Genomic DNA, 16,303 nt, shown 5'->3' on the forward strand with positions numbered 1-16,303 from the left:
GTAAAATGGTAATTTAGTAAATCCCGACTAGCTGATGACATTCATGAAGGGTAAACATAGATAATATTCAGTGGATCCGCTCATTATAATTAGGTATATGTCTTGAGTAGAAAACAAATTCATTTGAACCGAGAGATTTTCAGTGTCAGCTCTTTAGTGGAGTCAGTTGGCATTAAGCTAAACTTGGAAAAGGTTTGTGAACTTTTGAGTCCAAGTGTTTAGCTCAAGCTTTTTTCATTTGGGTCCATGAGGTCACTGTCACGAATCACATCGATAGGAATAGTTAAACTGGAAGCTAAGTCAAAACAAGAACGAAAATAGTCAAAAGGGTATTTTTGTCTTTTGAGACATATGATGAAATGAATGTCAATAAATTTTTTGACAAGTTCATTTGATGACTTAATGTCACTCGGCCATAACTTGATTATTGGGCCTTGTGAATTAATTTCATTTCATAAGAATTTTATTGAAAATTCTTAATGGGCTTTTCTCATGTTGTCATGAACAAATGAAGAAGCTTCTAGAAGCTCCTTCTAGATGAGAATGGGCGCCCAAATACCTAAGAGAAAGAGAGTTTATTTTGTGCATAAATGTATTTAGATACTTGCCAAAAGAAAAAGAGGAAACAAATTTCCTCCAAGAGGAAAGTGGGAATCGGCCAAGTGAGAGACAAGGCAAGGCCTTGAACAAAATAGGAAACAAATCAAGGCTTCTAGAAGCCTTGAGTTGGCCGAGTGTCTCAAAGGGAAAAAAGAGGAAATTGCTCATGAATATGTGATATTCTATAGAAGAGGAAACTACCTTATTGAATGTGAGACCTCTCCTTAAATAGGAGCCTCATTTCCTCACATTTCATTCATCCAAGTTTAAGAGATTGAGAGACTCTCTCTCTAGAACTTGGCCGAAAATCCTCTCTCTCTCTCTAGTTTATTTTCGATTTTTTCTTGTCTTGGCACCTAGGTCCTCACTCGACCTAGTGTTTAGCTCTGCGAGTTCGAGACTTGTTCTTAAGTCGTAGTGTTTAAAAGTGCCCACTCACTGATTCCTTCTTTTCGAGTGATTTAGTGATAGAAACTTTCGTGGTTGCTCGAGGTGCCGAGGAAAGAAAGAGAGACGTGCTGCGAGGGGAGACGAGCGTTGCAAACTTTCCACAAGATTCTTCAAAGTTCAAGCTTCAAGAAAGGTTAGTAAACTTCTAGCTCATATTGGTTTTTAATTACATGTACTTGCACTTGTCTAGGTTAGTAAAAACTGTTTTACTTGTAAAAGAAAATTTTTAAAATTCCGCCGCTTACCGAAGCGTTAATTATTTTCTCAAACCCTAGATCGATTCCAACACAAAGCTTGAGCTAGCATACTTGGAATCAAAAGTTCACAAACGTTTTCCAAGTTCTAGCTTAATGTCAATTGACTCCACTAAAAAGTTGACACTGAAATCTCTCGGTTCAAATGAATATATTTTTTACTCAAGAATTCTTCTTAATTGTAATGAGTGGATCCATTGAATATTATCTATGTTTACCCTTCATGAATATCATCAACTATATGGGATTTGCAAAATTACCATTTAACCCTTCTAGTTGTTATTTTCTCAACTAGTTGTTACGGCCAGTCCATCGTTCATAAGGAGTACCAGGAACCGTTTTAGACGGGACTTGATTCAGAATGTGAGCTACTCTTTCGAGGGCATATCCCCAAAAGGAAAGAGAAAGTGATGAGTAACTCATCATCGATCTAACCATCTCCATTAGAGTTCGGTTCCTTCTCTTACACTCCGTTTTGTTGGGGTGTGCCAGGTGCTGTAAGCTGAGAAACGATACCTTCTTCTTTAAGAAAGTTATCGAACTCTCCAGACATATACTCACCACCTCGATCGGATCGAAGGGTTTTGATCTGTTCAGCAGTTTGCTTTTCTTCTAAAGCCCGAAAGACCTTAAATACGTCAAAGGTCTCGGATTTGTGTTTGAGCAAATAGACAAAACCGTATCTTGAGTAATCATCGGTGAAGGTAACGATGTATTCATATTCTCTTCATGCATGTGTACTGAGCGTACCACATGTTGGAATAGATCTAGGATTAAGAATAATTTATCGCTTTTAGCAAGCTGCAGAATATAAAAAATTCTTTAAAAACACGTAAAACGATTTTACTACCTAGACAGAGTGCATGAGCATATAATTTAAAATTTAAAACTGTTAAGTGTTTTCACTCGGTACCAACCACGCTTGAAGCTTGAGCGTTGAGAAGCCTTTGGAAAGGTTGAATCGCTCGTCTCCCCACTTAGCTTGCCTCTTTCCGTGTCTTCTTGAATCCTGAGTAACCACGATAGTTTCTACCACTAGAGTCTTTGAGTTTATAAATTATTTAGTGTGTGGACACTTTTAAACACTATGACTCAAGAACTTGTCTTTGAGCCAAAGAGCTAAAACAAAACGCTTGGTCTAATGAGGACCTAGATGCCAAAATAAAACAACAAGAAGAGAGAGAGAGAGAGAGAGAGAGAGAGAGAGAGAGAGAGAGAGAGAGAGAGAAGGTGGCAAGGCTAGAGAGAAAAACTCTCAATCTCTAAGAGAGAGAGAGAAGGCGGCAAGGTTAGAGAGAGAAGCTCTCAATCTCTAAAACTTGTGTATTCAACATGTGAATGAGGTGGGATATTTATAAGAGGATGGATTGCCTTGAAGAGGTAGTTTCCTCTTTTCTATTGAATATCAAATATTCAAGAGTATAATCTTTATTTCCCATTCCTATCAAAATATCAAGGTTGGAAGAAGTTTCCACTTTTCTACTACTTGGAGCAATTGCTTCATGGAGCAAATTTGTTTCCTCTTTTCTCTTATGGCAAGTATCTTCATACATCAATGCACAAAATAATTTCCTCTATCTCTCTATGGTATGCACGAAATTTAGCTTCTAGAACATGCTTCTAGATGTTTCTTTATTTGTTCATGACAATATAAGAAAAGCCCTTGTAGAATTTTCACATAAAATTCCATGAAATGAAATTCAATCCTCAAGGCCCAAATACCTTCATTTTGGTTGTGTGGACTATTTCATTGTCATCATATGACAATGTAAAAAAAAACTTATTTATTGACATTCATACCATCTTATGTCCTCGTGTACAAAATTACCCTTTAGACAATTTTCGTAAAACTTGTCTAGTTCAACATTTGAACTTGTTTTGACTTAGCTTCTAGTTTAACTAATCTTACTCTAATGACTTGTGGTAGTGACCTCATGGATCCAAATGAACAAAGCTTGAGCTAGCATGCTTGGACACAAAGGTTTACAAACCTTTTCATAGTTCTAGCTTAATGTCAACTGACTCCACTAAAGAGTTGACACTGAAAATCTCTTGGTTCAAATGAATATATTTTCTACTAAAAAATTCTACTTAAATGTGATGAGTGGATCCATTGAATGTTATCTATGTTTACCCTTCATGAATATCATCAACTAGATGGAATTTACAAAATTACCATTTCACCCTTCTAGTTGTTATTTCCTCAACTCCTTTGTCGCTTATGAATAAGTTAGAAACAATGTATTGACGAAGAGCTAACAAGTCACGTTGATTCATCCAAAAGAGTCATGACTCAATTTCGACACTAGTCAATTCATTTATTTACATTCCAAGGAACAAAGGATGAGGTGATGTACATTGCATTTTAGCAATCTTGTACATGAATTCCATATCTATGAGATCTTCACAAACTTTTTCATGATATCTTCATAACTTAGTACTTCACCAATAAGTCTTGTCTATATCACATAGTGAATCTAGAACTCTGACTTTCTCAAATGAGAATACATAAGCTATGAAATGTCTCATTTCAGGATTGAGGTAAGCATGATGCAATTCATACATAGTGACTCTGAGACAAAAGAGGTTAAATAATTTGTTCTTACAATGTCTCTAGAAGTGCACTGGTCAATTCAGTACCTTCAAAAGATACCTAGGAAGAACTATAGAGTCTCCAACTCTCTATGTCTCATAACAAGACATAGATTCTCCTAACAATCATAATGAGATCAATAGCCCTTTGATCCTTAGACTGTGAATATGTTGTTTTAAGCAAACCATGAAGAGTTTATTCATGCAAATCTATATTTGACTCTTCGTTTTTTGTTGTTAGGTTTATTTAAGGACTAAAGACTATGGTTTATCAGAAAGCTTCAAACAGACAACAAAGAATGAATGAAAGTTCCAACTTTTATTAATTATTTAGGAGTTACAAGCAAGTCTTCGTGACACTTTATTACATCAAATGTATATAAGTAATGACTACTACTCTTCTTGTGGGTACCAATGCCAACACCACATACATCAGAATGTATGAGTTCCAACAACTCAGTGGCTCTTCGACCCTTAGCAGAGAAAGGTAGTCATTTTTCCTTCTATACAAGATTCACAAGCAGGAAATGAACCTATTGCAGAGGCTTGGAGTGAACCGTCCATCACAAGTCTTTTGATCATGTCTAGACTCATATGACCAAGTCTTAAGTTCCAGAGATATGTTGATTTTATTAGATCGGAGGAATCAGAAAGTTTGATCCTCTTTGGCTCCTAACTAGATCATTATCTATTTCAGTGTCTAAAAGCAAAGGTTACGTGGGATAAATGTAAAAGAGAGCATTCTTCATATATGCACCAGTGACGAAAGAATTATTGGAAAGATAAATTCTAATTCCATTCTTAATAAACTTTAAACAATAATCTTGCTCATAAAGATGAGCAACATATATCAATTTCTTCTCAAAGGAAGGAACAAAATAAACATTATTCAAATTTAAAGTTCAATCTTCAAAAGATAGCATCACTAATCCCACGGTCTTTGCTGACACCGAGCTCTCATCACCCCATCTGAAGGAGAAGTCACCTTCCTTTAAGCTTTTGATTTTCTTGAAACAAGTCAAGGAACAACAAATATGGTTAGTAGAAGCGGAGTCAAGAATCCACGTTGGTACATTATCAGCTACTAAACATGCTTCGGTAATAAGTACATTACTATTTTTCTTTGCTTTGAGGTAGGCTGGACAGTTCTTCTTCTCGGCCTTGTGAGGTCTCTTCTTTGATCCAAAGGTGGCAGCTTTGTGCTCAGTAGCATGTGCCTCTCCTTGGTTCCTCTTTCTCTTAGTGAGACCATCAGCAGTGTGAAGCTCCTTCATAAGCTCGGCAACAGTGTACTCTAGCTTATTCATGGAGTAGTTCAACTTGAAGGTATCGAAAGATTCAAGGAGAGTTTCCAAGATCATATCTATTTTAGTCTCCCCATCAATCTCCGATGCTAGGATTTCCATTTCATTCAGATAACTAATTATCAGCATCATATGGTCTCTGACAGGAGTCCCAGCCTTCATGCGACAGTTCATAAACTGTCGGACTGCTTGCTGTTTGGTCTGAAGTCCTTGCCCTCTAAACATTCATGGAGATTGTAGAGCATATCAACGGCTGTCTCAATGTCACGTTGTTACTGCTGGAGCACATTGTTCATAGATGCAAAAATATAGCACATTGCAATCTCATCAGAGTGGAGCCAAGCCGCCAAGGCGTCCTTGTCCTCTTTAGTCAAATCATCATTCGTTTGAGGAGGACATGGGTTGGTGAGTACCCACTTCTTCTTGTTAACGGCAAGGACAATGTTGAGGTTACGTTTCCAATCAACGTAGTTCTTGCCTTTGAGTTTGTTTAAGGAAAGGATGGTTGAGAGAGGGTTGAGAGACATTTTGCTGAATTTAAGTTGAAACAAGTTTATGATTAGTCTTTCGGTTTAGGATTTAAGTTTGTTTAAGTTTTTAGGATGAACAAGACAGGAAAAAACCAAAGGTGTTATGAACGAAATGACACTTTACTCCTTCGAGGGAAGGCCACAAAGAACCTCCTTTCATAAGTAAATGACTCATCATTAATGCATAGCCAAGATGTCAATACATGAAATTTGACTAGCCACCTTGTAAAATAGTTTGATCACTCACATCCTTTCGCAGGGCCTCGAGGAAGGAGTACTAGGGATTGAGTCTAAGTGTGTGACCAACCACTTAGTCCAAGAGATCGACTTTGAAAAAACAATCCACCGTTGGGAGGCCTTGTCTCATTGTCTCACTCTCGGACGTAGCTTTTCAAGCATTGATCAGAGCAAAGCGCCGTTGAGTACTCTCATTTAAGAGAATGCCACGATGGTGACTCTTAGTCTGGTGAAAATTTCACTTTTCATTAGTGTTAGGGATCGTGGGTTGCAAACAACAAGTATAACCCTCCCACTTAGTTTTTAGAGTTGGCACATCATCTCTTATAAGTTCGGAAACACATTTCCTAGCGTATAGAGAGATAGAGTGGAATTCTAGAAATTGAATCTTAGATCGTCATGTTTCAAGGAAGAGCAGTGTTAGTGCATAAATGTTGGAATTGATCTAGGGTTTAAGAAAAAGTTTAACGCTTCGTTAAGCGGCGGAATTTTAAAAATTTTCTTTTCAAGTAAAAACAGTTTTTACTAACCTAGATAAAGAGCAAGTACATGTAATTAAAAACTATTATGAGCATAGAAGTTTACTAACCTTTCTCGAAGCTTGAACTTTGAGAAGCTTTTGGAAAGTTTGCAACGCTCGTCTCCTCGCAGCACGTCTCTCTTTCTTTCCTCGGCGACTCGAGCAACCACGAAAGTTTCTATCACTAAATCACTCGAAATAAAAGGAATCAGTGAGTGGGCACTTTTAAACACTACGACTTAAGAACGAGTCTTGAAGTCGCAGAGCTAAACTCTAGGTCAAATGAGGACCTAGGTGCCAAAACAATAAAAACGAAATTGAATAGAGAGAGAGAGGAGAGGGGCGGCCAAGTCTAGAGAGAGAAGCTCTCAATCTCTAAAACTTGGATGAATGAAACAATGAGAATGAGGCCTCTATTTATAGGGGAGGGATTACCTTCAAAAGGTAGTTTCCTTTTCTCTTTTCTCACCTATATGGACGTCCAACATGAGCCAATTAAGGCCTTGGATTTGTTTCCTCATTTAATTTGCTCTCTCTTGGCCGAAAATACACTTGCTTCTAGAAGCAAATTTGTTTCCTCTTTTTCTTTTGGCAAGTATCTTCATACATTAATGCACAAAATAATCTCTCTATCATACCATGGCATGCACGAAATTTAGCCTCTCTTTTCCTTGGGTGGGACGAAAATAAGGCTTCTAGAAGGACCTTCTAGATGTTTCTTCATTTGTTCATGACAACATAAGAAAAGCCCACTAAGAATTTTCAAGTAAAATTCTATGAAATGAAATTAATCCTCAAGGCGCAATTACACTAATATGGCTGAGTAATATTTATTTCATTTGTCATCATATGACAATGTCAAAAAAATTTATTGACATTCTTTTCGTCCTATGTCCAAAAAGACTAAAATACCCTTTTGACAATTTTCGTAAAACTGTCTCGTTCTTGTTTTGACTTAGCTTCTAGTTTAACTATTCCTACTCGATGTGATTCGTGACAGTGACCTCGTGGACCCAAATGAACGAAGCTTGAGCTAAACAATTGGACTCAAAAGTTCATAAACCTTTTCCAAGTTTAGCTTAATGCCAACTGACTCCACTAAAGAGTTGACACTGAAAATCTCTCGGTTCAAATGAATTTGTTTTCTACTTAAGAATTCAACCTAATTGTAATGAGTGGATCCACAGAATATTATCAGTGTTTACCCTTCATGAATATCATCAGCTAGTCGGGATTTACAAAATTACCATTTTACCCTTCTAGCTGTTATTTCCTCAACTCCTTTGTTGCTTGTGAATAAGTTAGAAACAATGTATTGACGAGGAGCTAACAAGTCACATTGTTTCATCCAAAAGAGTCAAGACTCAATTTGGACACTGGCCAGTTCATTTATTCACACTCAAAGGAACAAAGCATGAGGTGATATATATTGCATTTCAGCAATCTTGTACATGAATTCCATATCTATGAGAACTTCACAAAGTTACTCATGACATTCTCAAAACTTAGTACTTCACCAATAGGCCTTGTTCGGAATCACATAGTGAGTCCGAACTCTGACTTTCTCAAATGAGAATACTAAGGTGTGAAATGACATGTCTCATTTCAGGACTAAGGTAAGCACGATGCAATTCATACGTAGTGACTTCGAGACATAAGAGGTTAAATGGTTTGTTCTTATCTTGTCTCTAGAAGTGCACTGGTCAATTCAGTACCTTTGGAAGATACCTAGAAGAACTATAGAGTCTCCAACTCTCAATGCCTCATAACCAGACATCATAGATTCTTCTAACAATCATACTGAGGTCAATAGTCCTTTGACCCTTAGATTGCGAATATATCATTTTAAGCAAACTACGAAGAGTTTGTTCATGCAAATCTACATTTGTCTCTTCGTAAGTTATTTCGTTTGTTTATGGACTAAAGACTAATGTTTTATCATAAAGCTTCAAACAGACACGGAAGAATGAATGACGTTTCAACTTTTTATTAATGAATAAGCAATTACAAGCAAGAGTCTTCATGAGACTTTATTACATCAAATGTACGATATAAAGATTACAACACTTCTTGTGGGCACCATTGACAACAATAAAGGGACAAGGTACATACTCAGATATTTTCCTATTTTCTACTAGGAAAAGTGTATGAGGGAAGTGTGAACTTCTAACTCATTTGAATACTTGAAGTTTGAGATTACACATCTTCTTGCATCCTTTTTCGACTAGTCTACGAGGAGACCTCCCACTTAAATTTTCAAGAGCAATAGATTTCGAACATAAGTGATATAGATGAAAACATATTTGATATGGATGACAAAACATTTTCAAGTTTGAAAGTGAAAACAATTTTTCAAAATTGAAACTAGTTTTTGTAAAAACTCAATTTGAAGTAAATATTCAAAAATCAAAACTTTAACTGTAATGGAACATTTTATTGAGTTGTTAAGTCTTTTAGATGTGTCTTATTAACAAGGTAATAGTATAGCACAAAATAAAGTAACAACTAAAATAAAACAAGCGAGTAAATAAACATAGAAAGCAAGATTATATTACTTCATCAAATTACCCGAAATTTCTCAAACTTATCAAAACGTGATTTTGATTATGAAAAAATTAAAAACTTTAGAACTAATTCTAATGTGTTTTAATATCATCCCAAAGGTGTAGAAAATCAACATGCTTTTTTAATTTAAAGGCACGAGCAATAAATTAAAAAAAATCTAAAAAACAATCCTAGCAAATTCATTACTCGAGTAAAATTAAGAACACGATTTTCAAACTCATATATCAAATTATATGCACATGCTTAAACTTTGACAATAGCTCTGATACCATTTGTTGGAATAGATCTAGGATTAAGAACAAATTATCACTTCTAACAAGCGGCGGAAAATAAAAATTTCTTAAAAAGTCGTAAAACGTTTTTACCAGCTAGACAAAGTGCATGAGCGTATAATTTAAAATTTTAAAACTACTTTGAGTTTTCACTCGGTGCCAACCTTAAATGGAGCTTGAGCGTTGAGAAGCCTTAGGAATGTGGAATCGCTAGTCTCCCCACTCAGCTCGCCTCCCACTAGTCTTCTTGAACTTGTGAGTAACCATGAACGTTTCTACCGCTAGAGTCTTTCGAGTATGGTTAGGATTTAGTGTGTGGGCAATTTTAAACACTATGACTCAAGAACTTGTCTTGGAGCCAAAGAGCTCAAACAAAAAACTAGGTCTAATGAGGACCTAGGTGCCAAAACAAAAGAACAAGAAGAGAGATAGAGAAAGAGAGATGGGCGGCAACTATTCTAGAGAGAGGGGTTCTCAATCTCCAAAATTGTGTGTTGTGAATTGTGAATTAGGTGGGGTATTTATAGGAGGAGGGATTACCTTGAAAAGGTAGTTTCCTCTTTTCCATTGAATATCACATGTTCATGAGCAAATCATAGTTTCCTCTTTTCCCTCATGGTCGTCCAACATATGCCATCAAGGCATTTGGATTTGTTTCCTCATTTGTTTTGCCTCTCTCTTGGCCGCCCACTTTCATTCCTCATGGAGCAAATTTGTTTCCTCTTTTTCTTTTGGCAAGTATCTTCATACATCAATGCAGAAAAGCCAATGTAGAATTTTCACATAAAATTCCATGTAGTGAAATTCAATCCTCAAGGCCCAATATACTAGTATGGCCGTGTGACATGAATTCATTGTCATCATATGACAATGTCAAAAAACTTTTTTATTGACATTCACACCATCCTATGTCCAAAAGGACAAAATTACCTTTTAGACAATTTTCGTAAAACTTGTCTAGTTCAACATTTGAACTTGTTTTGACTTAGATTTCTTGTTTACCTAATCCTACTCTAACGACTTATAGTAGTCACCTCATGGATCCAAATGAACAAAGCTTGGACTAGCATACTTGAACTCAAAAGTTCACAAACCTTTTCCAATTTCTAGATTAATGTCAACTGACTCCACTAAAGAGTTGACACTGAAATCTCTCGGTTTAAATGAATATATTTTCTAATCAAGAATTCTTCTTAATTGTACTAACAGGATCCATTGAATATTATCTATGTTTACCTTCATGAATATCATCAACTAGATGGGATTTACAAAATTACCATTTTACGCTTCTAGTTGAAAATCGTGGACGCGTCTTGTGTGAAAGATGAGTAGGGAATTTTCAGTGGAAAATCCTAGGAGTGCGCTCGTGCTCTGGATTAAGTGCTCGATCAGAGGAACTAGTGCTCAGAAGTGTCTGGCAGCGTTTCAGAACTCTAAGAGTGAGTAATCTTGGAGAAGAACGAGTTTCCGGCCAGAGATGGCATCAGATGGAATGAGATGGAATGGGATGGTTTCCCCTTACAGGGAATGGGTATTTATAGTGAATGAGGAGGCCTAGGAGGCCCTAGGGTCGCACCTCAAGGAGCGGAGAGTAGGTTTCGGGTGCATGCTCCTTGACAAGGAGGGCAACGCGGGCGCGCAGCGCGCTGCCTGTCTGGCGCGCCGCGAGCGCCCTGTTTCTAGGAGCACGCTCGTGCGCTCCTTTTGAAGGGCATGTGCTCCTTGACAAGGAGCGCGCTCGTGTACTTCTTTTGAGGGGCGCGCGCTCCTTGATAAGGAGCGCACTTGCGGCCTCAGGGAGTGCAGCGCGTGCTTCTTGACAAGGAGCGGACTTCGAGTACGTGCTCCTTGACAAGGAGCATGACCTTGGAATTTTAGGGCCGTTTGTATGGGCCTTAGCCGTTGCAGGCCTTAGCGGTCTTTGGCGATCCGGCCCGTTGGGCTTTCTGAGCTCGGGATCTCGCACAAGTCGCGTGAAATAGGAGACACTCTACTCGAGGAATTACGGTCGACACGAAGGACTCCTTGATCGACTCGTGGACAGGAAATTTGACTCAAGGAGCAAACTCGATTCGAGGAGAAAGACTTGACTCGAGGAGCTATCTCGACTCGAGGAAAAAGACTAGACTCGAAGAGCGGAAAGTTTCAACACGAGGACTTGTCAGTTGACTCGTGGAAGAAGACTGCCACTCTTTAGGACCTCCGGCCTAACCATCGCCCCTTAAGTGACGTGTCTTCTCGATGTTTCGGGTTTTCTGAAAACGATCGATAACATTAGCCCCCCAAGTTCGTCGCTCAAGAGGCACTGGGGGATGAACTTTAGTTGTTTAAGACAGGTGTTTGAGGAAAATTTATTTTCAAGAGTTTCACCTACGCAAAAAAAATATTTTGTCTGCGCACCGGCAGATTCTGGCCAGTGGCAGTTGCGGCTAAAAGCGGATTTTTTACCCCTTTTTCTTCTTGTTGGAGTAGGATTAGGATTTTTACTTTTAGGAATCCAACTTTTCCACCCCATGTGTGCCTATAAAAGAGCATAGCTCTACATATTTTTTTCACTTCTATTTTTTCTCTCACTTTTATTTTTATTTTTCTCTCTCTCTACACTAGTGCATAATGGAAATTCCATTCCCCTTCTCAACCGAAGATCCCGCGTTGGATTTTTCACTCTTGCTTTAGGACCCTGAGCATGCAGAGAGTGATCTTTTTTCGGGATTAGGAAAGATACCCGTGCACGTAGAGGAGGATCAAAGTGGAGTTGAGCAGTGACTCGAAGCGGGCGAGGATGGCGCGACTGCGCCCGTTACTCAAGCTATGGAACGGGAGGAGGAGCGCATGCCGACTAGGTTATTATCTGTCGTTTTCGGAAAACTGGAAAAACAAAAACACACGGCGCCGGCCGGACTTCGCCGGCCGGATCACATGTCGGGCCCAGGCCCATGCACATGCCGGCCGGTGTGCAGATGACATTGCTGGGCCCTTGGCCCGTGCGCGCCTGGCGCCCTCGACCCACCGACACGCACGCGCCCCTGTGCCCCCGGCCCTCCGGCTCACGCGCGTCCCTGCGCCCTTTCCCGCACGCGTCCTGCTCCCCCAGTCGCGCGCGCCCTGCTCCCTCGCCAGCGCACGCTCGGTCGCGCGCGTCCTACTCCCTTTACCGCACGCCCTGCTCCCCCGGCCGCTTACTCGCTCACGTCTCGTGCGCTCCAGCGCCGGCCGGACCTCCCTCCACGAGCACCGGCGCATCCCTGCCGGAGTGACGACTCGATCGCGCGTGCTCTGCTCTCCCTGTCGCGCTCCCGGCCGGGCCCCACGCATGTGCGCGCCCCGCGCCTGGCCGGGCGTCATGCCATGCGCGTACGCCGTGCCTGGCCATCCGATGGGCGCCCAAGGGCCGGCCCGTGGCTTCCTCCAATCCCTATAAATACCCCATTCCTCTTCACTTGATGGGGACCTTGAATTTTTTCTTTTTTGGAGAATTCTCTCTTCTCTCACCGCTCTCTTGTGACATTCCAAGAGTTCCATCCTCCTTTCCAAGCTCTGCTCAGAAATCCGAGAAGGTCCCCCCCCCCCCCCCCCCTCCCCCCCCCCCCCCCCCCCTTGACAACAGGGAGCACGTTCCAATTCTGAGACCCGAGTTTTCACAACGCACAAGCTGCGTTCTCGCTTCTTGAGCCTTGAGTTAGAACGCCGAGCTACGAGCCGAACGGCCCCACTAAAGCCTTCAATAGAAGCTATGAACAAGGCACTCCTCTAAGGCCTCAAGTTCTCAACCTCCGAGTCCAAGATAGTAACAACCAACACATTGACCTATGTTCTGACCTGATCCCGAACCACAGATACGTAGGAAGCCAACATTTGTCACGGTCACACCCTCCAATACACACCTCCAGGCCAAGTGGAAGGTGTCAACAAGACAATCAAGAGCAACCTCAAAAAGAAGCTCCAAACGAAGAAGGGCGCATGGGCTGAAGAGCTACCATTCGTCCTATGAATGCCACCGGAGAGACCCTTTTCTCCCTAGCTTATGGGGTTGAGACGGTGGTCCCCATGGAAACTGAGGTCCCACTCACAAGGCCATGCGCCTTGAGCTGGATCTAATTGACGAGAAAAGATCTGAAGCGCTCACTCGGCTTGCCACACAAAAGCGCAAAGTCGTGAAATACTACAATACCAAAGTCAAAAGACGAATTTTTGCCCTCGGTAGCCTTGTACTCAGGGGCGTGTTCCAAAACACCCAGGTGCAAGGCGCCGGTGTCGTTGGCCCGAATTGGGAAGGACCGTATAGAATTGGCCAAGTCATACATGACGGAACCTATTACATTGAACACACGGACGGGAACCCGATCCGACATCCTTGGAACGCCGAACACTTGAGGCAGTACTACCAGTGACAAACACTTCCCCCGTTTATTGCTTTAATTTCCCCCACTCAATAAGGCCCAAGCGTCAATGATTGAGGATGTTATATCTTCCCAATAATAATAAAGTTTGAGGGTTTTCTTTTTTTTCGAAAATCCACTTTATCAAATTTTTAGTCATCAAGGCACGACCTGTACACTGAAAACTTGGGGGGCTACTGATTTGTACGGCGTACACTCAAAAATACACGGCCCAAGGAACAAAATTTAAGTCCCCCACACATAAATGGGAATAAGGACTTAAAAGAGCCAAAATCGGCATTCAAAACCCGTCGGGCCACTCCCGACGCAACGGCCAAATTTGAGCCACGCCTTCTGTCACCATTGACACGAAGCAAAATTGCAAAGACACTTAAGTCCCCCGCACACACACGGGAATAAGGGCTTAAGCCCCGACGGCCCTTCGAGCATACGAGTTTGAGTAAAATCGTCGGCCTAACCCGGCATGCCGTAAGTCGCGTAAAGGCACGGGTAAAAGTTGTTAGGCCACTCTTGACGCATGTAAGTCGCGTAAAGGCGCTGCCTCAAACCCCAATGGCCAAATCTGAGCCATACACATTCAGTCGCCAATAGCACGAAACACACGGGTTTGAGTAAAATCGTCGACCTAACCCGACGTGCCGTAAGTCGCGTAAATGCGTAAGTAAAGGCGACTGGGCCACTCCCACCGACACAACCAAATCTGAGCCACACATTTGGTCGCCTATGGCACGAAACAAAAGTCCCTGGGCCATACCCGGCGCAACATCTTCGGTCGCCAAATGGCACAAAACAAAAGTCGTTGGGCCATACCCGGCGCAACATCTTCGTTCACCAAATGGCACGAAACAAAAGTCGTTGGGCCATACCCGGCGCAACACCTTCGGTCGCCAAATGGCACGAAGCAAAGTCGTTGGGCCACCCCCAACGCAATAGCCAAAATTTGGCACGCATAACCGTCGGCCTAACCCGACATACCGATATCGCCATTCAAAATGAGTCGGTTGACCACGGCAAGTTGCCCCTAGCAACGAAAGCCGAGCAATGCCTAACCCGGCACAAACGTCGCCCACCCGAATGCTAAATGACGATGAGTCATAATGCTAAACGAGTGGAGGATGAATCCCGACTAGGGACACAAACTTATCAAAACCATTGGCAAGGGTACAAGTCCTTTGAGTAATCCTATATCAGCTCGCACAAGAGGCACGTACGAGCAACATCGCTCTAACAATCAACAAAGAGATAGCATTCAACTTGAAGGTAATAAATATCTCGTAAATAAAAGAGCGACCGCTCTAAACAAGTCTCACAAATATGCACTTAATGCAAATGTGCTAAAAAGGGAGAAATCCTAAAGAAAGCAAAGGCGCTAAACATACGCGCTATATAAATGAAAAAACCATGTGGCTCACGACTCACCCTCATCAAGAGGGGGAAACAAAGTATCGAAAAAGCCGAAGGTAACCCCCCAAGTCTCATTCTCGACCGCGGTCGCCTCTCGACACTCCATCGCTTCGGCTTGACGGGCCTCGGTCCCGATGTCGTAATCTTCCTGCAAATTGAATGCTCGCCGCTCTGCCTTAACTAGCAAAGAGGAAAGGCGAGCGTTCTCTTCCGCCAAAGAGTCGCTCTCGCGCTCTGCCTGAACACGCGCTGCTTCGCTCAAAGTGAGCTGGCTGTGGGAAGTCTCCATGGCATCTGACCCGGCGTCCAGCTGTCGGCGGAGTTCGGCAACCTCGATCCGGAAAATCTCTGTCGATCGAGATGCCACATCACAAGCTCGACACTCCTCAGTCAGCTCTCCCGCCATCTTGGCTACCAACATCTGGGCTCTGTCACATAAATCCCGAACGATCTAGAGCTCTACTTGAGCCTCTCGAAGTTGGTCCCGAAGCGTCTCGAGTTTCACCCCCGAGTGTGAACTGCGATCGACCTGGGCCAGTCTAGACTTCACCTGAGCAAGCTTTCTTGAGCGATTCCCAAGCACCGGATAAAGTCGTGCAGGATCTTGTCGCTCCGCACGGCTCTCGCATACGCCTATGGCAACAAGCAAAGGCAAAAGTCAAAAACAAACCTACGCATATATAAAGATAAAGAAAGGTACTGACCCTCTGAGCGTCTGTAACCCCAGCCTGGAAGAAAGCAATGTCGCCCTTTGACATCACGCCCTTCCACCAAGATAAGGGAGATTCCTCAAGATGTCGAAAGCATTCGGCTCGAGACTCCATCGCCTCAAGCTCGACTACGGAGTTCACCCTCTTGGACTCGGTACGCTCATTAGGGAGCACCAAGGTGGAGGCCCTCCTTAGCGAGGCACGGGACTCTTGCTCGGCGGAGCAGGTAGCTTCAACGTAATCCTCTCTCGTCTTGCGGTCGGCAATCATAGAACGGATCTCCGCCATCCTCTCGGGGTTCCAAGAAGCAGAAGCCAGCCTCCGAGCCCTTCTCTTAGCAGTTGCACCCGCTAAACGATACAGGTTAGGTTTCAACTAATAAAGAAATCTTAAATAACAAGGGTACCTCAAGAAGCAGGGACAGTTGGCTGGGCCTCGGGACTAGGCGGCCTGACCACCCAGAGC

The sequence above is a fragment of the Urtica dioica genome, chromosome 9, assembly GCF_054948205.1.
Source record: "Urtica dioica subsp. dioica isolate 48M chromosome 9, U.dioica_male_clone48M_v1_H2, whole genome shotgun sequence".
Taxonomy (NCBI): domain Eukaryota; kingdom Viridiplantae; phylum Streptophyta; class Magnoliopsida; order Rosales; family Urticaceae; genus Urtica; species Urtica dioica.